Source organism: Rutidosis leptorrhynchoides, chromosome 3, assembly GCF_046630445.1.
Source record: "Rutidosis leptorrhynchoides isolate AG116_Rl617_1_P2 chromosome 3, CSIRO_AGI_Rlap_v1, whole genome shotgun sequence".
NCBI classification, from domain to species: Eukaryota; Viridiplantae; Streptophyta; class Magnoliopsida; order Asterales; family Asteraceae; genus Rutidosis; species Rutidosis leptorrhynchoides.
In genome coordinates, this window is record NC_092335.1 from 354,445,749 (window position 1) to 354,469,141 (window position 23,393).

Sequence of the window (23,393 nt, forward strand, 5' to 3'; positions counted from 1 at the left end):
CAAGGGCAAGGGAAAGGGGAAGATGGTTACCCCAACCAACAATAACAAGAAGCAAAAGGTTGCCAGTAAAGCTAACCCCAAGGAACATCCGTGCTTTGGTTGCGGTGAAATGGGTCACTGGAAACGCAACTGCCCGGTCTACCTAAAGGAGTTGAAAGAAAAGAGGGATGCAGGGCAAATCTCAGGTAATGTATATATGGTATACATTGAGCTTAGTATTACTTCTTCTAATACATGGGTATTAGACATAGGATGTGGAACTCACATTTGCAATTCTATGCAGGGGTTCAAAAGAATTAAACAAGAAGCGAGAACATCAAGTCTCTACATGGGAAATGGAGCTAAGGTGCACGTAGTAGCTCAAGGAGACTTTATTCTAAAGCTTCCAAGTGGTTTGGAACTTATTTTGAAAAATGTTTTGTATGCACCCGATTTATCGCGAAACATTATTTCTGTATCCCGTTTGAAACAATATGGTTTTAATATTAATTTCATTAATGATGATATCCATGTTTTTAGATAATGTGTTCTATTTCAAGGCTTCGCCTGTGAATGGTATTTATGAATTGGTTCCTGATGACACATCATACAATAGCTCAATGTTCCATACGAATACCAAGAAACTCAAAAGGGATTTGAGTGATTCCTACTTATGGCATTGCCGCCTTGGTCACATAAACAAGAATCGAATGCATACACTTCAAAAGAATGGACTCTTGAAATCAAATGAAGCAGACTCATTTGATGTATGTGAATCTTGTTTACAAGGCAAAATGACTAAAGCACCTTTCAAAGGGACCTATGAAAGGGCTAAAGACTTATTAGGATTAATACATTCGGATGTATGTGGGCCTTTTAAGCCCATGACTAGGAAAGGCGAAAGATACTTCGTCACTTTTATAGATGACTTCAGTCGTTTCGGATATGTCTACTTATTAAGATACAAGGACGAAACTTTTGAAGCATTCAAGGAATATCAAAATGAAGTACAAAATTAACTCAATAAGACAATCAAGGTACTTCATACCGATAGAGGAGGTGAATACCTAAGCGATGCTTTCCAAGATCATCTTAGAAGTTGTGGGATTATCTTGCAACTTACTCCTCCTGGAACACCCCAACTTAATGGAGTTTCTGAAAGGAGGAACCGAACCATAATGGATATGGTTTGATCTATGATGGCTAGAAGCTCGTTACCTCTATCATTTTAGGGTTATTGTCTCTGCTCCGCATCTCGTATTTTAAATATGTCCCCAACCAAGAAAGTGGAATTAACTCCTCATGAGATGTGGTTTGGAAAACCTCCATCTCTATCATACTTAAAGGTATGGGGATGTGAAGCTTATCCTAAGCATTACGTCCCTATTAAGTTGAATGCTCGATCCACGAAGTGTATCTTCATAGGATATCCCAAGGATGATATGGGATACTATTTCTATGATCCAACCGAGCAAAATGTATTTGTTGCTCGAAAGGCTGAATTTCTTGAAACTAAGTTCCTAATGGAAGGAAATAGTGAAAGGAAGATAGATCTTGAAGAGGTTCAAGATCAAGTAGATGATACACAATTGGTTGACACTAGCACTCAACATGAAAATGTTGAGAGTGATCAAATGGATGATAAAAATACACAAGACGTTCGCAGATCTGGTAGGATTAGTAATCTTCCTGAGAGATATGGGTTTCTCATGGATGGTTGCTATGTGGTTGATTTGGATGAACCAACAAACTACAAAGATGCTTTATCAAGGATTGATAAGGATAAATGGCAGGAAGCCATGAACGCTGAGATGCAATCCATGTATGATAATCAAGTTTGGGAACTTGTTGAACAACCGACTGGCTCAAGGCTAGTTGATTGTAAATGGCTTTTCAAAATGAAAACCGACATACATGGAAACTTGGATACATATAAAGCTAGACTTGTAGTAAAAGGTTTCACTCAAACTCAAGGGGTTGACTATGATGAAACTTTTTCACCTATAGCAATGCTAAAGTCTATTAGGATATTACTTGCCATTGCTGCCCATTATGATTATGAAATATGGCAAATGGATGTCAAGACCGCTTTCCTAAATGGACATCTTAAGGAAAATGTCTATATGGTTCAGCCTGAAGGTTTTGTTGATCCAAAATATCCTAAAAACGTATGCAAGTTAAAGAAGTCAATCTACAGATTGAAACAAGCATCTAGAATGTGGAATCATCATTTTAATGAGGAGGCCAAGAAATTTGGCTTCATTAAAAATGGTGATGAAGCTTGTGTATACAAGAAAGCTAGTGAGAGCACTATCATGTTCCTTGTACTATATGTGGATGATATATTGTTATTTGTAAATGATATTCCAGCAATTGAGGGTGTTAAAACTTGGCTAAGTAAATGCTTCTCCATTAAGGATCTTGGAGAAGCACAATACGTTTTGGGAATTGGGATCTACAGGGATAGACCCAAGAAACTGATAGGTTTGAATCAAAGTGCATACATTGAAAAGATCTTGAAAAGGTTCAAGATGGAGAACTCTAAGAAAGGTTTGGTATCTATTCAAAAGGGAACACTTCTCAGTTCATCTCAGTGCCCCACCACGAAAGATGAACAGGAGAGAATGAAGAAAGTCCCATATGCGTCTGCCATTGGGTCAATCATGTATGCAATGATATGCACTAGACCGGATGTGTCATGCGCTCTTAGCCTGACAAGTAGATACCAGAATAACCCAGGAAACAGTCATTGGATTGCTGTCAAAAGTATATTGAAATACCTTAGGAGGACTAAGGATATGTTTCTGATATATGGGTCTGGTGTGGAGGAACTCGATGTAAAAGGTTACGTAGATGCAAGTTTCCAAACTGATCGAGATGATTCTCGATCACAATCCGGTTATGTCTTCACGTTAAATGGAGGTGCGGTGTATTGGAAGAGTTCAAAACAGGATGTTGTTGTAGTGACCCGAACTTTTCCATGTTTATATATATTAATTGAGATTGATATTTACATGATTAAATGTTTCCAACATGTTAAGCAATCAAACTTGTTAAGACTTGATTAATTGAAATATGTTTCATATAGACAATTGACCACCCAAGTTGACCGGTGATTCACGAACGTTAAAACTTGTAAAAACTATACAATGACATATATATGGTTATATATATAGTTAACATGTTTTTATTATAAGTATGTATCTCATTAGGTATTTTAACAATGAGTTATATACATAAAAATGAGACTATCAATTTAAGAAACTCGAAAACGATATATATAACGATTATCGTTATAACAACGACTTACTAGGTACATATGAATCATATTAAGATATTGATACACTTGGTTAATTATGTTAAATGATAAGTAAATATATTATTAAGTGTATTAACAATGAAATACATATGTAAAAATAAGACTACTAACTTAATGATTTCAAAACGAGACATATATGTAACGATTATCGTTGTAACGACATTTAACTGTATATACATCATACTAAGATATATTATATATCATAATATTATGATAATATAATAATTTAACATCTCATTTGTTATAATAAACAATGGGTTAACAACATTCAACAAGATCGTTAACCTAAAGGTTTCAAAACAACATTTACATGTAACGACTAACGATGACTTAACGACTCAGTTAAAATGTATATACATGTAGTGTTTTAATATGTATTCATACACTTTTGAAAGACTTCAAGACACTTATCAAAATACTTCTACTTAACAAAAATGCTTACAATTACATCCTCGTTCAGTTTCATCAACAATTCTACTCGTATGCACCCGTATTCGTACTCGTACAATACACAGCTTTTAGATGTATGTACTATTAGTATATACACTCCAATGATCAGCTCTTAGCAGCCCATGTGAGTCACCTAACACATGTGGGAACCATCATTTGGCAACTAGCATGAAATATCTCATAAAATTACAAAAATATGAGTAATCATTCATGACTTATTTACATGAAAACAAAATTACATATCCTTTATATCTAATCCATACACCAACGACCAAAAACACCTACAAACACTTTCATTCTTCAATTTTATTCATCTATTTGATCTCTCTCAAGTTCTATCTTCAAGTTCTAAGTGTTCTTCATAAATTCCAAAAGTTCTAGTTTCATAAAATCAAGAATACTTTCAAGTTTGCTAGCTCACTTCCAATCTTGTAAGGTGATCATCCAACCTCAAGAAATCTTTATTTCTTACAGTAGGTTATCATTCTAATACAAGGTAATAATCAAATTCAAACTTTGGTTCAATTTCTATAACTATAACAATCTTATTTCAAGTGATGATCTTACTTGAACTTGTTTTCGTGTCATGATTTTGCTTCAAGAACTTCGAGCCATCCAAGGATCCATTGAAGCTAGATCCATTTTTCTCTTTTCCATTAGGTTTATTCAAGGAACTTAAGGTAGTAATGATGTTCATAACATCATTCGATTCATACATATAAAGCTATCTTATTCGAAGGTTTAAACTTGTAATCACTAGAACATAGTTTAGTTAATTCTAAACTTGTTCGCAAACAAAAGTTAATCCTTCTAACTTGACTTTTAAAATCAACTAAACACATGTTCTATATCTATATGATATGCTAACTTAATGATTTAAAACCTGGAAACACGAAAAACACCGTAAAACCGGATTTACGCCCTCGTAGTAACACCGCGGGCTGTTTTGGGTTAGTTAATTAAAAACTATGATAAACTTTGATTTAAAAGTTGTTATTCTGAGAAAATTATTTTTATTATGAACATGAAACTATATCCAAAAATTATGGTTAAACTCAAAGTGGAAGTATGTTTTCTAAAATGGTCATCTAGACGTCGTTCTTTCGACTGAAATGACTACCTTTACAAAAATGACTTGTAACTTATTTTTCCGACTATAAACCTATATTTTTTCTATTTAGATTCATAAAATAGAGTTCAATATGAAACCATAGCAATTTGATTCACTCAAAACGGATTTAAAATGAAGAAGTTATGGGTAAAACAAGATTGGATAATTTTTCTCATTTTAGCTACGTGAAAATTGGTAACAAATCTATTCCAACCATAACTTAATCAACTTGTATTGTATATTATGTAATCTTGAGATACCATAGACACGTATACAATGTTTCGACCTATCATGTCGACACATCTATATATATTTCGGAACAACCATAGACACTCTATATGTAAATGTTGGAGTTAGCTATACAGGGTTGAGGTTGATTCCAAAATATATATAGTTTGAGTTGTGATCAATACTGAGATACGTATACACTGGGTCGTGGATTGATTCAAGATAATATTTATCGATTTATTTCTGTACATCTAACTGTGGACAACTAGTTGTAGGTTACTAACGAGGACAGCTGACTTAATAAACTTAAAACATCAAAATATATTAAAAGTGTTGTAAATATATTTTGAACATACTTTGATATATATGTATATATTGTTATAGGTTCGTGAATCAACCAGTGGCCAAGTCTTACTTCCCGACGAAGTAAAAATCTGTGAAAGTGAGTTATAGTCCCACTTTTAAAATCTAATATTTTTGGGATGAGAATACATGCAGGTTTTATAAATGATTTACAAAATAGACACAAGTACGTGAAACTACATTCTATGGTTGAATTATCGAAATCGAATATGCCCCTTTTTATTAAGTCTGGTAATCTAAGAATTAGGGAACAGACACCCTAATTGACGCGAATCCTAAAGATAGATCTATTGGGCCTAACAAACCCCATCCAAAGTACCGGATGCTTTAGTACTTCGAAATTTATATCATATCCGAAGGGTGTCCCGGAATGATGGGGATATTCTTATATATGCATCTTGTTAATGTCGGTTACCAGGTGTTCACCATATGAATGATTTTTATCTCTGTGTATGGGATGTGTATTGAAATATGAAATCTTGTGGTCTATTATTATGATTTGATATATATAGGTTAAACCTATAACTCACCAACATTTTTGTTGACGTTTTAAGCATGTTTATTCTCAGGTGATTATTAAGAGCTTCCGCTGTCGCATACTTAAATAAGGACGAGATTTGGAGTCCATGCTTGTATGATATTGTGTAAAAACTGCATTCAAGAAACTTATTTTGTTGTAACATATTTGTATTGTAAACCATTATGTAATGGTCGTGTGTAAACAGGATATTTTAGATTATCATTATTTGATAATCTACGTAAAGCTTTTTAAAACCTTTATCTATGAAATAAAGGTTATGGTTTGTTTTAAAAATGAATGCAGTCTTTGAAAAATGTCTCATATAGAGGTCAAAACCTCGCATCGAAATCAATTAATATGGAACGTTTTTAATCAATAAGAACGGGACATTTCAGTTGGTATCCGAGCGTTGGTCTTAGAGAACCAGAATTTTGCATTAGTGTGTCTTATCGAGTTTGTTAGGATGCATTAGTGAGTCTGGACTTCGACCGTGTTTACTTGAAAAATGATTGCTTAACAAATTTTGTTGGAAACTATATATTTTTAACATGTGAATATTATGTGATATATTAATCTCTTAATGTGTTTGATATTATGTGATAGATGTCTACCTCTAGAACAAGTCCCATTGACTCACCTAATAATAATGAAGAGTCAAATGTAAATTGGAATGATTCGTGGACTGATTCACAAGTTCCCGAAGAGGAACCGGAAGAAGAGTCGGAACCGGAAGAAGAATCGGAACCAGATGAAGAAATAGAACCGGTGGGGAAAATAATAAAACGGTTAAGTAAAAGAAAATCCTCAACCAACCAACCAAGGTTAATATTGGTCAATGGTGTTTCCGCCAAGGAAGCAAAATATTGGGAGGATTACCAATTCTCCGATGAATCGGATTCCGACGAGAATTCCGATGATGTTATAGAAATTACCCCAACTGAATTTAAAAAGGCAAAAGAAAATAATAAGGGAAAGGGCATAAAAATAGAGAAATCTAATTCCAACCCCGATGAACTTTATATGTATCGTCAACCCCCGAAGTCCTTAAGTTGTAACAATGACCCGGGAACCTCTAAACCACCAGGTTTTTCTAAACCAATGTGGAAAATTACGGCTCGTACTAGGGGAACATCATTTATCCCTAGAAACTTGGCAAAACGAACCAAAACCGAAGAAGAAGAAACAAGCGAGTTGGAATAAGATAGTTGTATTCGTGTGGTGTAATATATGTAATATAGTGTGCTTATGCTTTATGATATATGTAAAAATTGCTTGTATTAATAAGTATTTTTTTTATGAATCTAACTCTTGTCTATTTTACAGTATAAAAACACAAAATGGATAGACAACCCAATATTTTAAGAGACCTACCCGGAGACATGATTGATGAAATCTTGTCTAGAGTCGGTCAGAATTCTTCGGCACAACTATTTAAGGCGAGATCAGTTTGTAAGACATTCGAAGAACGTTCCAAGAATGCCTTGGTTTATAAAAGGCTTTCGTTCGGAAGATGGGGGATATCACATTGGGAAATCCATAAGTTACGATGTGTTTACTTTGACGCATATATTGCGGGGAACCCAAATGCTATTTTACGCAACGGGTTAAGAAATTATTTTGACTCAGTATATCCGAATATAGGAATTCGTGATTTAGAAAAAGCGGCTAACATGCAACATAAAGAAGCATGTTATGCTTACGGGTTAGTAATGTTCGCTTCTCACCAAAGTGAGAACAAGAACATCGGGCTACAACTATTAAACAAAACGTTCCCACAAGTGACGGAGTCGGTAATTGGGGTAAGAAATGAGGTTTTTAGATTGTTACGGGACTGTTGGACATTACGTAACCCTCGTCCCTTTGACGACGTTACAACACGATGTCTTATCAACGGCCATAATGGTTATGTTCCACAAGACCAAGGATGGGAAGTAATCCTAGTAAAACCAGAATGCATGACTTGTTTCTGGACGTATGAATTACGTGTCTTTATTGCCTTTGCTGAACGACTTATGTACTAGCTAGAATTATCTTCACAACCATCTTGTATCAAATTTATTGTGTGCTATATTTCATGCTATATGTAAAATAAGCGGTATTGTAAGTTTGTAAAATATTGTGTAAAAGTTTGAACGCGAAATATTATTATAATCAGTTTTTCATATAGAATTGTAGTAGTAGTTGAATTGTATATTAGCTACTAAGTATGAACTTAACGGGTAGGTACTACCCGAATTTAAACTTATAAAATGCTAATATGAAGAAAAAGCTTTTATAAATGAGTTCATATTATGCTACGAAATACTATTAACTACTCTTAATATTCTGTATGATTAACTTGTTCCATTTGACTATTGTGAAGGAAATGGCACTGACTACTCGACACACCGTGAATATGAATGAAGAGGAATTCCGTACTTTTCTAGCTTCAAACATAGCCGCAGTATAGGCTGCGCTACATACCAACAATAACCTTGGATCTGGCAGTACAGGAAATCGTGTAGGATGCACCTACAAAGAATTCACTGCCTGCAAACCTTTGAAATTTGATGGAACCGAAGGACCGATCGGATTGAAACGGTGGACCGAGAAGGTCGAATCGGTGTTTGCCATAAGTAAGTGTACTGAAGAGGACAAAGTGAAGTACGCTACGCATACCTTCACAGGTTCTGCGTTAACATGGTGGAATACCTATCTAGAGCAAGTGGGACAAGATGATGCTTACGCACTACCGTGGTCAGCATTCAAGCACTTGATGAACGAGAAGTACCGTCCCAGAACCGAGGTCAATAAGCTCAAGACAGAACTTAGAGGGTTACGAACCCAAGGATTTGATATTACCACGTACGAAAGACGATTCACCGAATTGTGCCTATTGTGTCCGGGAGCATTCGAAGATGAGGAAGAGAAGATCGACGCGTTTGTGAAAGGATTACCGGAAAGAATCCAAGAAGATATAAGTTCACACGAGCCCGCCTCCATACAACAGGCATGTAGAATGGCTCACAAACTAGTGAACCAGATTGAAGAAAGAATTAAAGAACAGACTGCTGAAGAGGCCAATGTGAAGCAAGTCAAAAGAAAATGGGAGGAAAACGGTGATAAGAATCACCAATACAACAACAACAGCAATTACAACAATAATCGCAACAATTATCCCAACAATCGCAACATCAATCGCAACTGCAACAAACGGCCCAACAACAATAACTACAACAACAGCAACTACAACAATCATCCCAACAACAATAATAACCGCAACAACAACAACAATCAGAAGCAGCTATGCCAAAGGTGTGAAAAGTATCACTCGGGGTTCTGCACCAAATTTTGCAACAAGTGTAAAAGAAATGGTCATAGCGCGGTAAAGTGTGAGGTCTACGGACCAGGGGTTAATAGAACGAAAGGAACAAATGGTGTCGGAACGAGTAATGGCGGAGCAAGTAGTGTCGGAGCAAGTTATGCCAATGTAGTTTGTTATAAATGTGAAAAACCGGGCCACATTATTAGAAATTGCCCGAACCAGGAGAACACGAATGGACAAGGCCGCGGAAGAGTTTTCAATATTAATGCGGCAGAGGCACAGGAAGACCCGGAGCTTGTTACGGGTACGTTTCTTATTGACAATAAATCTGCTTACGTTTTATTTGATTCGGGTGCGGATAGAAGCTATATGAGTAGAGATTTTTGTGCTAAATTAAGTTGTCCATTGATACCTTTGGATAGTAAATTTTTACTCGAATTAGCAAATGGTAAATTAATTTCAGCAGATAATATATGTCGGAATCGAGAAATTAAACTGGTTAGCGAAACATTTAAGATTGATTTGATACCAGTAGAGTTAGGGAGTTTTGATGTGATAATCGGTATGGACTGGTTGAAAGAAGTGAAAGCAGAGATCGTTTGTTACAAAAATGCAATTCGCATTATACGAGAAAAAGGAAAACCCTTAATGGTGTATGGAGAAAAGGGCAACACGAAGCTACATCTTATTAGTAATTTGAAGGCACAAAAACTAGTAAGAAAAGGTTGCTATGCTGTTCTAGCACACGTCGAGAAAGTACAAACTGAAGAAAAGAGCATCAATGATGTTCCCATTGCAAAAGAATTTCCCGATGTATTTCTGAAAGAATTACCGGGATTACCCCCACATCGATCCGTTGAATTTCAAATAGATCTTGTACCAGGAGCTGCACCAATAGCTCGTGCTCCTTACAGACTCGCACCCAGTGAGATGAAAGAACTGCAAAGCCAATTACAAGAACTTTTAGAGCGTGGTTTCATTCGACCAAGCACATCACCGTGGGGAGCTCCTGTTTTGTTTGTCAAGAAGAAAGATGGTACATTCAGGTTGTATATCGACTACCGAGAGTTGAACAAACTTACCATCAAGAACCGCTACCCACTACCGAGAATCGATGACTTATTTGATCAACTACAAGGCTCGTCTGTTTATTCAAAGATTGACTTACGTTCCGGGTATCATCAAATGCGGGTGAAAGAAGATGATATTCCAAAGACTGCTTTCAGAACACGTTACGGTCATTACGAGTTTATGGTCATGCCGTTTGGTTTAACTAATGCACCAGCTGTGTTCATGGACCTTATAAACCGAGTGTGTGGACCATACCTTGACAAGTTTGTCATTGTTTTCATTGATGACATACTTATTTACTCAAAGAATGACCAAGAACACGGTGAACATTTGAGAAAGGTGTTAGAAGTATTGAGGAAGGAAGAATTGTACGCTAAGTTTTCAAAGTGTGCATTTTGGTTGGAAGAAGTTGAATTCCTCGGTCACATAGTGAACAAAGAAGGTATTAAGGTGGATCCGGCAAAGATAGAAACTGTTGAAAAGTGGGAAACCCCGAAAACTCCGAAACACATACGCCAGTTTTTAGGACTAGCTGGTTACTACAGAAGGTTCATCCAAGACTTTTCCAGAATAGCAAAACCCTTGACTGCATTAACGCATAAAGGGAAGAAATTTGAATGGAATGATGAACAAGAGAAAGCGTTTCAGTTATTGAAGAAAAAGCTAACTACGGCACCTATATTGTCATTGCCTGAAGGGAATGATGATTTTGTGATTTATTGTGATGCATCAAAGCAAGGTCTCGGTTGTGTATTAATGCAACGAACGAAGGTGATTGCTTATGCGTCTAGACAATTGAAGATTCACGAACAAAATTATACGACGCATGATTTGGAATTAGGCGCGGTTGTTTTTGCATTAAAGACTTGGAGGCACTACTTATATGGGGTCAAAAGTATTATATATACCGACCACAAAAGTCTTCAACACATATTTAATCAGAAACAACTGAATATGAGGCAGCGTAGGTGGATTGAATTATTGAATGATTACGACTTTGAGATTCGTTACCACCCGGGGAAGGCAAATGTGGTAGCTGATGCCTTGAGCAGGAAGGACAGAGAACCCATTCGAGTAAAATCTATGAATATAATGATTCATAATAACATTACTACTCAAATAAAGGAGGCGCAACAAGGAGTTTTAAAAGAGGGAAATTTAAAGGATGAAATACCCAAAGGATCGGAGAAGCATCTTAATATTCGGGAAGACGGAACCCGGTATAGGGATGAAAGGATTTGGGTACCAAAATTTGGAGATATGAGAGAAATGGTACTTAGAGAAGCTCATAAAACCAGATACTCAATACATCCTGGAACGGGGAAGATGTACAAGGATCTCAAGAAACATTTTTGGTGGCCGGGTATGAAAGCCGATGTTGCTAAATACGTAGGAGAATGTTTGACGTGTTCTAAGGTCAAAGCTGAGCATCAGAAACCATCAGGTCTACTTCAACAACCCAAAATCCCGGAATGGAAATGGGAAAACATTACCATGGATTTCATCACTAAATTGCCAAGGACTGCAAGTGGTTTTGATACTATTTTGGTAATAGTTGATCGTCTCACCAAATCAGCACACTTCCTACCAATAAGAGAAGATGACAAGATGGAGAAGTTAGCACGACTGTATTTGAAGGAAGTCGTCTCCAGACATGGAATACCAATCTCTATTATCTCTGATAGGGATGGCAGATTTATTTCAAGATTCTGGCAGACATTACAGCAAGCATTAGGAACTCATCTAGACATGAGTACTGCCTATCATCCACAAACTAATGGGCAGAGCGAAAGGACAATACAAACGCTTGAAGACATGCTACGAGCATGTGTTATTGATTTCGGAAACAGTTGGGATCGACATCTACCGTTAGCAGAATTTTTCTACAACAACAGCTACCATTCAAGCATTGAGATGGCGCCGTTTGAAGCACTTTATGGTAGAAAGTGCAGGTCTCCGATTTGTTGGAGTAAAGTGGGGGATAGACAGATTACGGGTCCGGAGATTATACAAGAAACTACCGAGAAGATCATCCAAATTCAACAACGGTTGAAAACCGCCCAAAGTCGACAAAAGAGCTACGCTGACATTAAAAGAAAAGATATAGAATTTGAAATTGGAGAGATGGTCATGCTTAAAGTTGCACCTTGGAAAGGCGTTGTTCGATTTGGTAAACGAGGGAAATTAAATCCAAGGTATATTGGACCATTCAAGATTATTGATCGTGTCGGACCAGTAGCTTACCGACTAGAGTTACCTCAACAACTCGCAGCTGTACATAACACTTTCCACGTCTCGAATTTGAAGAAATGTTTTGCTAAAGAAGATCTCACTATTCCGTTAGATGAAATCCAAATCAACGAAAAACTTCAATTCATCGAAGAACCCGTCGAAATAATGGATCGTGAGGTTAAAAGACTTAAGCAAAACAAGATACCAATTGTTAAGGTTCGATGGAATGCTCGTAGAGGACCCGAGTTCACCTGGGAGCGTGAAGATCAGATGAAGAAGAAATACCCGCATCTATTTCAAGAAGATTCGTCAACACCTTCAACAGCTTAAAATTTCGGGACGAAATTTATTTAACGGGTAGGTACTGTAGTGACCCGAACTTTTTCATGTTTATATATATTAATTGAGATTGATATTTACATGATTAAATGTTTCCAACATGTTAAGCAATTAAACTTGTTAAGACTTGATTAATTGAAATATGTTTCATATAGACAATTGACCACCCAAGTTGACCGGTGATTCACGAACGTTAAAACTTGTAAAAACTATACAATGACATATATATGGTTATATATATAGTTAACATGTTTTTATTATAAGTATGTATCTCATTAGGTATTTTAACAATGAGTTATATACATAAAAATGAGACTATTAATTTAAGAAACTCGAAAACGATATATATAACGATTATCGTTATAACAACGACTTACTAGGTACATATGAATCATATTAAGATATTGATACACTTGGTTAATTATGTTAAATGATAAGTAAATATATTATTAAGTGTATTAACAATGAAATACATATGTAAAAATAAGACTACTAACTTAATTATTTCAAAACGAGACATATATGTAACGATTATCGTTGTAACGACATTTAACTGTATATACATCATACTAAGATATATTATATATCATAATATCATGATAATATAATAATTTAACATCTCATTTGTTATAATAAACAATGGGTTAACAACATTCAACAAGATCGTTAACCTAAAGGTTTCAAAACAACATTTACATGTAACGACTAACGATGACTTAACGACTCAGTTAAAATGTATATACATGTAGTGTTTTAATATGTATTCATACACTTTTGAAAGACTTCAAGACACTTATCAAAATACTTCTACTTAACAAAAATGCTTACAATTACATCCTCGTTCAGTTTCATCAACAATTCTACTCGTATGCACCCGTATTCGTACTCGTACAATACACAGCTTTTAGATGTATGTACTATTGGTATATACACTCCAATGATCAGCTCTTAGCAGCCCATGTGAGTCACCTAACACATGTGGGAACCATCATTTGGCAACTAGCATGAAATATCTCATAAAATTACAAAAATATGAGTAATCATTCATGACTTATTTACATGAAAACAAAATTACATATCCTTTATATCTAATCCATACACCAACGACCAAAAACACCTACAAAAACTTTCATTCTTCAATTTTATTCATCTATTTGATCTCTCTCAAGTTCTATCTTCAAGTTCTAAGTGTTCTTCATAAATTCCAAAAGTTCTAGTTTCATAAAATCAAGAATACTTTCAAGTTTGCTAGCTCACTTCCAATCTTGTAAGGTGATCATCCAACCTCAAGAAATCTTTGTTTCTTACAGTAGGTTATCATTCTAATACAAGGTAATAATCATATTCAAACTTTGGTTCAATTTCTATAACTATAACAATCTTATTTCAAGTGATGATCTTACTTGAACTTGTTTTCGTGTCATGATTTTGCTTCAAGAACTTCGAGCCATCCAAGGATCCATTGAAGCTAGATCCATTTTTCTCTTTTCCAGTAGGTTTATCCAAGGAACTTAAGGTAGTAATAATGTTCATAACATCATTCGATTCATACATATAAAGCTATCTTATTCGAAGGTTTAAACTTGTAATCACTAGAACATAGTTTAGTTAATTCTAAACTTGTTCGCAAACAAAAGTTAATCCTTCTAACTTGACTTTTAAAATCAACTAAACACATGTTCTATATCTATATGATATGCTAACTTAATGATTTAAAACCTGGAAACACGAAAAACACCGTAAAACCGGATTTACGCCGTCGTAGTAACACCGCGGGCTATTTTGGGTTAGTTAATTAAAAACTATGATAAACTTTGATTTAAAAGTTGTTATTCTGAGAAAATGATTTTTATTATGAACATGAAACTATATCCAAAAATTATGGTTAAACTCAAAGTGGAAGTATGTTTTCTAAAATGGTCATCTAGACGTCGTTCTTTCGACTGAAATGACTACCTTTACAAAAATGACTTGTAACTTATTTTTCCGACTATAAACCTATATTTTTTCTATTTAGATTCATAAAATAGAGTTCAATATGAAACCATAGCAATTTGATTCACTCAAAACGGATTTAAAATGAAGAAGTTATGGGTAAAACAAGATTGGATAATTTTTCTCATTTTAGCTACGTGAAAATTGGTAACAAATCTATTCCAACCATAACTTAATCAACTTGTATTGTATATTATGTAATCTTGAGATACCATAGACACGTATGCAATGTTTCGACCTATCATGTCGACACATCTATATATATTTCGGAACAACCATAGACACTCTATATGTAAATGTTGGAGTTAGCTATACAGGGTTGAGGTTGATTCCAAAATATATATAGTTTGAGTTGTGATCAATACTGAGATACGTATACACTAGGTCGTGGATTGATTCAAGATAATATTTATCGATTTATTTCTGTACATCTAACTGTGGACAACTAGTTGTAGGTTACTAACGAGGACAGCTGACTTAATAAACTTAAAACATCAAAATATATTAAAAGTGTTGTAAATATATTTTGAACATACTTTGATATATATGTATATATTGTTATAGGTTCGTGAATCAACCAGTGGCCAAGTCTTACTTCCCGACGAAGTAAAAATCTGTGAAAGTGAGTTATAGTCCCACTTTTAAAATCTAATATTTTTGGGATGAGAATACATGCAGGTTTTATAAATGATTTACAAAATAGACACAAGTACGTGAAACTACATTCTATGATTGAATTATCGAAATCGAATATGCCCCTTTTTATTAAGTCTGGTAATCTAAGAATTAGGGAACAGACACCCTAATTGACGCGAATCCTAAAGATAGATCTATTGGGCCTAACAAACCCCATCCAAAGTACCGGATGCTTTAGTACTTCGAAATTTATATCATATCCGAAGGGTGTCCCGGAATGATGGGGATATTCTTATATATGCATCTTGTTAATGTCGGTTACCAGGTGTTCACCATATGAATGATTTTTATCTCTATGTATGGGATGTGTATTGAAATATGAAATCTTGTGGTCTATTATTATGATTTGATATATATAGGTTAAACCTATAACTCACCAACATTTTTGTTGACGTTTTAAGCATGTTTATTCTCAGGTGATTATTAAGAGCTTCCGCTGTCGCATACTTAAATAAGGACGAGATTTGGAGTCCATGCTTGTATGATATTGTGTAAAAACTGCATTCAAGAAACTTATTTTGTTGTAACATATTTGTATTGTAAACCATTATGTAATGGTCGTGTGTAAACAGGATATTTTAGATTATCATTATTTGATAATCTACGTAAAGCTTTTTAAAACCTTTATCTATGAAATAAAGGTTATGGTTTGTTTTAAAAATGAATGCAGTCTTTGAAAAATGTCTCATATAGAGGTCAAAACCTCGCAACGAAATCAATTAATATGGAACGTTTTTAATCAATAAGAACGGGACATTTCAGTTGTTGCTTTATCCACTACAGAGTCGGAGTACATCGCCGCATCATTGGTAGCTCAGGAAGCTGCATGGATGAAGAAATTCATCGACGACTTAGGAGTAGTCCCTTCCATTCAGGACCCTCTTGAGATCTTTTGTGACAACGAGGGTGCGATTGCTCAAATCAAAGAACCTCGTGCTCACCAAAAGACCCGTCACATTGAGCGGAGATTCAACTACATAAGGGATGAAGTTGAAAAGGGAAAGATATGTATTCGCAAAGTTCACACAGATCTTAATATAGCGGATCCACTCACGAAGCTCTTACATGGTGCAAAACATCAAGGGCATGTTAGTGCATTAGGGCTTCGATATTCTAGTAATTGGTTGTGATCTGTTTTATGTATTATAACGGAATGAAATTTGTTCAAACTCATTAATATAATTATGATATTAATTTATTAATCTTGAGTCATGTTCCTATTTTGCATATTTTATCCATGAATAAGTAATTATTCCAAATTCCGTAGTCGATCACATTTGTGGGAACAAGTGTGAGGTTTAGAATATTATGAACTTGGATTGGTATACATTCACGGGATGAATGTGGGGCAAGGTTGCAACCAAGGTTCATAGATATTTGTGGGATACAAATATTGGAAGACCCACCCTCAAGATTTACTAAATGGAGCCTTTGTGGTTGATCACATGTAATCTTGAGTAAAAGCGAATATCATTGTATCCTCTGACCTGAGATGCATATTGGGTTCGGATATTTGCCAAGTATTGTGCCTTGATTCTTTCCTTCGCTATTCTGAAATATGGTAGTTCATAAGGAAGAGCTCAGGTATAATGCAAGGTGTATATTTAAGACGTATGTAGTCAAGATGGAATTTGTCCCTCTTATTCGTTGAGAGTCAGATGTCTAAGGCCTAATAAAGTTAAATCTAGAAGAGAGTGATCACTCTGTATCTCTTGGATTTAACATGACATCTAGGACGAAAGGATATAATGAGAAGATTCACCTATTCATATTCGAGATGGGAACTCGAAAAGGATGATGTTATTGAATGGCACAAAGTCATAACATATTGGGGGTGATGGACGGTCGTTAGGTGGTATCCATCACTTGCATTAATTTCTTATGTTTCTCGTGCAAGTGGGAGATTGAAGGTATTTCGTATGCCCGAGAGACATATTAAATTAACGTGGCTAATATGTTTTGATCCAAGTCAGGTCATACCCAATAACAAGCATACCGACACCTTATTCGTATTTGATCTTAACGATTGGATCGTTAATTAAATTACGCAACACTTGAATTTAAAGAAAATGGTTTCTGAAAACAATTGCACTTGATATGTATATATATAAATCATGGAATGATTTATATAATAAGGATTTAATTATTTATAGGCTAAATAATTAATTAAGTCATGTTGCATTTTATAAAATTAGTTTTATAAAATAAAGTATACATGACAAATAATATGGAATTTTATATATTTGGTTTTATAAATAATACATACATAATTTATAAAATGCAAGTTTATGAAAATTTTTTTATAAAATCTAATTTTATAAAATAAGTTTATAAAATATGCATGCTTATAAATTAGTTCAAGTATTATTTTATAAAGAAAGAGGGGAGTGGCCTAGGAGTTGTAAGTAAGCATGCTAAAGACTCCAACACATGGTCATACTTTCCCAATTCCATATAGAAGCATCTTGACTCACTTTGAGATAAAAAAAACATGCAATTTACATATCAAAAAAACTGCACCAAAACTCTCTCCAAGCTGCTGCCTGGCCGTGAATTTTTGGAGAAGAAAAGGGTTTCAAAGTTTGGTTTTTGCAAGCTCTATTCAAGTGTTAACAAATGCTAACTAAAGTACAAAGGTTTGGTATTAAAAGCTTGGGGTATTACAACTTGAGGCTTCATCTTTTGGAGCTCCAATCATCATCATCTTCATCTTTCATTACCTAGCTTGGAATAGGTATAACCTCTTTACTATCTTATAGTTTGTAAGCATTTATCCAAGACTTGATATTATCATGGAATTTAACTTAATAGCTTAACATGTTAACATGAACTTTACATAATGCTTCCGCTTGTTTTAACTACATTAAATTGGTTTAATGATCAAGTTAACTATAAGAACATGTTGTTTATGAAACTTGTTAAATTCCATCAGTTTAACCCCCAAACATCATGCTCTAGTGTCGTTTGGAATTTCAACTAAGTCGGTTGAAACTTATATATTTTGTACGAAACTCGTATTTCGGCCATATGTGGGCCCGGTTTGGTAAAACTTGTTTTATCAGTGAAATATGTTAGATTTACATATTTGAACATGTTGTGAAAAGCGTTTCGTCTAAATACGTCGGGAAGTGGGAGATCTTTATTTGAAAAATGACAAAACCGGAAAGGAGCTGAATTGACTTGTGCGCGCCGCGCACTCATGGGGCTGCGCGCCGCGCACCCCATCTGTAATAAAAAAAAATTTGCTTATTCGTTTGGATATTGGGTTGAGTTATTACAAGTGGTATCAGAGCATGGTCTAAGGGATTTAGACGACTTGAGGTAGGTGCCTAGACTTAGACTTTATTGTGTATGCGCGTTATGCGGGACTTGTAGGAGACGGGTCAGATCGGGAATTTGTTAGTGCCTAGGTTTAGGTGAACTAACTATGCACTAATTGTTTTGTGTTATGATTTACAATCATCAAGCGATATAGACGTTGTACTAGCAATTTAATGCGACGTGCTTGCGTAACAATGATTAACTACCATTGTTATGGGTTCAAATCGTGTCAAACAAGCGATCTACGATGATTGTTGAGCAAGATGGGGCCGTGTGATATATATATATATATATATATATATATATATATATATATATATATATATATATATATATATATATATATATATATATATATATATATATATATATATATATATATATATATATATATACACCTTGTGTTATGTCATTTCGTTTCATTGTTTAATCGATTTCCGTTTTATAGTATGAAGATGAGAAATGGACCCGAGAACCATGAAGGAGGTACGAGCGAGGACCTCGAGTTTACGGCCAAGGTTGAGGCCATTATTAAGAAGCAAAGAGCGAAATTTCTTGAGGATGTCCGAAAGGTTTTCCAAGAATCGGTTGATGGGCAAGTAACCGAGTTAATAAATGAGCGAATGAATGCCGCAATTGAAGAGGCATTAGAAGCTAGAAACATTCATCCTCAGGGCGAGGGGGTGATGGTAGTGGTGGGTATGGAAGGCGAGACTTCCATTACAAAAATTTCAAGGATGCTCAACCTCCTATGTTTAATGGAGTAAGGGATCCGTTGAAAAGCACATGTTGGATATCCGACATCGAGGGGGCTTTCTGTACCACGGAGTGTCCTCCCAAGAAGAAAACAAGATACAGTTCTAGTATGTTGCATGAAGAAGCAAAGTTATGGTGGGACGATAAGATTAAGTTGTATGGTGAAAAGCAATGTATGGGCTTGTCGTGGGATGAGTTTAAAAAGGAGTTCTTTGATGAATATCGGACTCCATCCGATCTTAACAAAATTCAGGACGAGTTGTGTGATTTGCGACAAGGTTCGATGGACTTGGTTACTCTCAAGTCTACCTTCTTGTCAAAGACTCGTTTTTGTCCGGAGTATGTAGGTGATGACCGAATGTTGATGCTAGATTTTTATCGTACACTAAGCGATGAGTTGAAGCGTAAGATTAGTCGAGGAATGGCTAAGTCTTTTGATGAATTGTTTGAGTTAGCTCGGGGTTTCGAGCCGGAGGTTCCAAAAAGAAGTGATTTCTCTTTTTCTAAGAGAAAATTTGAAGGTTCGAGTCATTCGAGCTTTTCAAGCAAAAAGTGCAAGAGCAAGAAGGGTTCCAAAAGTGTCAATAGCGTGAAGAAGAGTGTTTCCGGGGGTTTTTCTTATACATGCTACAATTGTGGACAAATGGGTCATATGGCTCGTGATTGTCCGAACCCATCTTCCGGAAACAACCTCACATGTTTCAATTGCCAAAAGCAAGGACACCGAAAGTCAGAGTGTCCCGATTTGAACACCGATCATGTTAAACGGTTAGAAAAGGCGGCGGGTACCGCTAGGGGTCGCAATTATTTGATGACTAATGACGAAGCCAAGCAATCCATTGAAGTTGTCTCAGGTACTTTCATGGTTAACTCTAATCCGGCAAGGATCCTATTTGATTGTGGTGCTAACTTATCGTTTGTTTCTCCAAGATTTGTGTCTAAGCTTGATAAACCGCTAGCTAAGTTAAGTCATCCGGTAGAAGTTGAAATAGCGGATGGTAAGACGGTGCTAGGGGTTGATGATTGTAATGATTGTGAAATTGTGTTTGGTTCCGAAACGTTTAAAATCAATCTTATCCCGATGACCTTGGGTGAATTTGGTATTGTCGTTGGTATGGATTGGCTCGATCCTTATAGAGCTGATATTGCATGCCATGAAAAATCTATTCGTGTGAAGACTCCAAGTGGGGGAGAGTTAATTATTCACGGCGAGAGACGGAGAAGACTTGTGCCATTATGCACTTATGCACTTATGCACGAGCACATCGTTTTCTTGTTAGTGGTGGCATGGCTTTTATTGCTCATGTAGTTGATACTCGTGAAGAGCCTCCATCCATTCGTGAAATTCCGGTGGTTAGTGAATTCGAAGATGTTTTTCCGGATGAATTACCGGGTGTTCCGGCGGAAAGACAAGTTGAATTTCGCATTGAGTTGGTTCCGGGGGCTACTCCCATTGCTAAAACACCTTATCGTTTAACGCCAATAGAGATGCAAGAGTTGTTAAATCAAACCCAAGAGTTACTTGAGAAAGGTTTTATTTGACCGAGTGCTTTGCCGTGGGGCGCTCCGGTTTTATTCGTGAAGAAGAAGGATGGTAGTATGCGGATGTGCATTGATTATCGTGAGTTGAACAAGGTGACAATCAAGAATCGTTATCCATTGCCTCGGATTGACGATTTGATTGATCAACTCCAAGGCGCGACTTATTTTTCAAAAATTGACTTACGGTCCGGCTATCACCAAATGCGAGTCCGGGAGGAAGATATTGAGAAAATGGCCTTTCGAACGCGTTATGGGCATTTTGAGTTTGTGGTTATGCCTTTTGGTCTTACGAATGCACCGGCGGCATTCATGGATCTTATGAACTGAGTGTGCCAACCTATGTTGGACAAGTCGGTAATTGTATTCATTGACGACATACTTGTCTATTCGAAGAGTATAAAGGAACATGAATATCATTTGCATGGTGTGTTGAAGACGTTGCGGAAGGAGAAGTTGTATGCAAAATTCTCCAAATGTGAATTTTGGCTAAGGGAAGTTCAATTCCTTGGCCATATTGTTAATAAAAAGGAGATTCAAGTAGATCCGGGGAAGATTGAGACGGTGAAGAGTTGGGGACGACCGACTACGCCTACGAAAATTAGAAGTTTTCTCGAATTGGCCGGTTATTATCGTCCGTTTATCCAAGACTTTTCTAAAATCGCTTCTCCTTTGACGAACTTGACGAGAAAGAACGCGAGATTTAATTGGGAAAATGAGCAAGAAATTGCTTTTCAATTGTTAAAAGAGAAGTTATGTCAAGCTCCGGTGTTAGTGTTGCCAGAAGGGGTAGAAGACATGACGGTTTATTGTGATGCGTCTTTAAATGGGCTCGTGTGTGTTCTAATGCAAAGAGGTAAAGTCATCGCTTATGCCTCTCGACAATTAAAGGAACACGAAACGAGATATTCGACTCATGATCTTGAGTTGGCGGCGGTGGTGCATGCGTTGAAAATTTGGCGCCATTACTTGTACGGTGTCAAGTGTACGATTTATTCGTATCACAAGAGCTTAAACATCTTTTTGATCAACGAGATTTGAATTATCGTCAACGTAGATGGATGGATGTGGTGAAAGACTATGATTGTGAAATACTTTATCATCCGGGTAAGGCGAATGTGGTCACGGATGCGTTAAGTCGAAAGAGTTAACATCCGGCGATACGAGTACGATCGTTACGCATGATTATTACTAACTATTTTCTTGTAAAGCTTGGCGAGACTCAAATCGAAGCTTTTGTTAACAATAAGCAAAACGAACGAATCGTGGGACAAACGGAGTTTATTACCTTAGGTCCGCATGGTTTGTTATCTTTTCAAGGAAGAGTGTGGCTGCCTAAAATGGGTGGTCATCGACGAGTGCTACTTGATGAAGCACATAAGTCGAGGCCGAGCACCAAAAGCCGTATGGTAAGTTACAACCGTTAGAAATTCTAAAATGGAAATGGGAGCACATTACCATGGATTTCATTACAAAGTTACCAAAGGCGGCGAGAACCCAATTTGATACGATTTGGGTGATAGTCGATCCTTTGACAAAAAGTGCTTTGTTTCTTCCCATTTGGGAAACGATATCGTCGGAGACTTTGGCTAAAATATTTATCAAGGAGGTGATATCGAGACACGGGGTTCCTATATCTATTATTTCGGATCGAGATACTCGTTTCACATCTCGGTTTTGGAATAAGTTTCATGAAGATATGGGTACACAATTGAGAATGAGCACGGCGTACCATCCTCAAACGGACGGTCAAACCGAACGTACGAATCAAACATTAGAGGATATGTTATGGGCGTGTATTATTGATTTCGGTGGTAGTTGGGATGAGCATTTGCCCTTGGTGGATCTCTCGTACAATAATAGTTATCATACTAGTATTGGGATGCCACCTTATGAGATGCTTTATGGGCGGAGGTGTCGAACTCCGATTTGTTGGGGTGACATGGGTCAAAGAGAAATCGGGAGTACCGATTTAGTTTTAGAGACGAATAGCAAGATTGAGATGATTCAGACTCATTTAAAAGCGGCTCAAGATAGACAAAAGTCGTATGCTGATAAATGTAGGCGATTGATTGAGTTCCAAGAAGGCGACATGGTGATGCTTAAGGTTTCGCCATGGAAGGGTATTATTCGGTTTTGAAAACGGGGAAAGTTAGCTCCTCGGTTTATT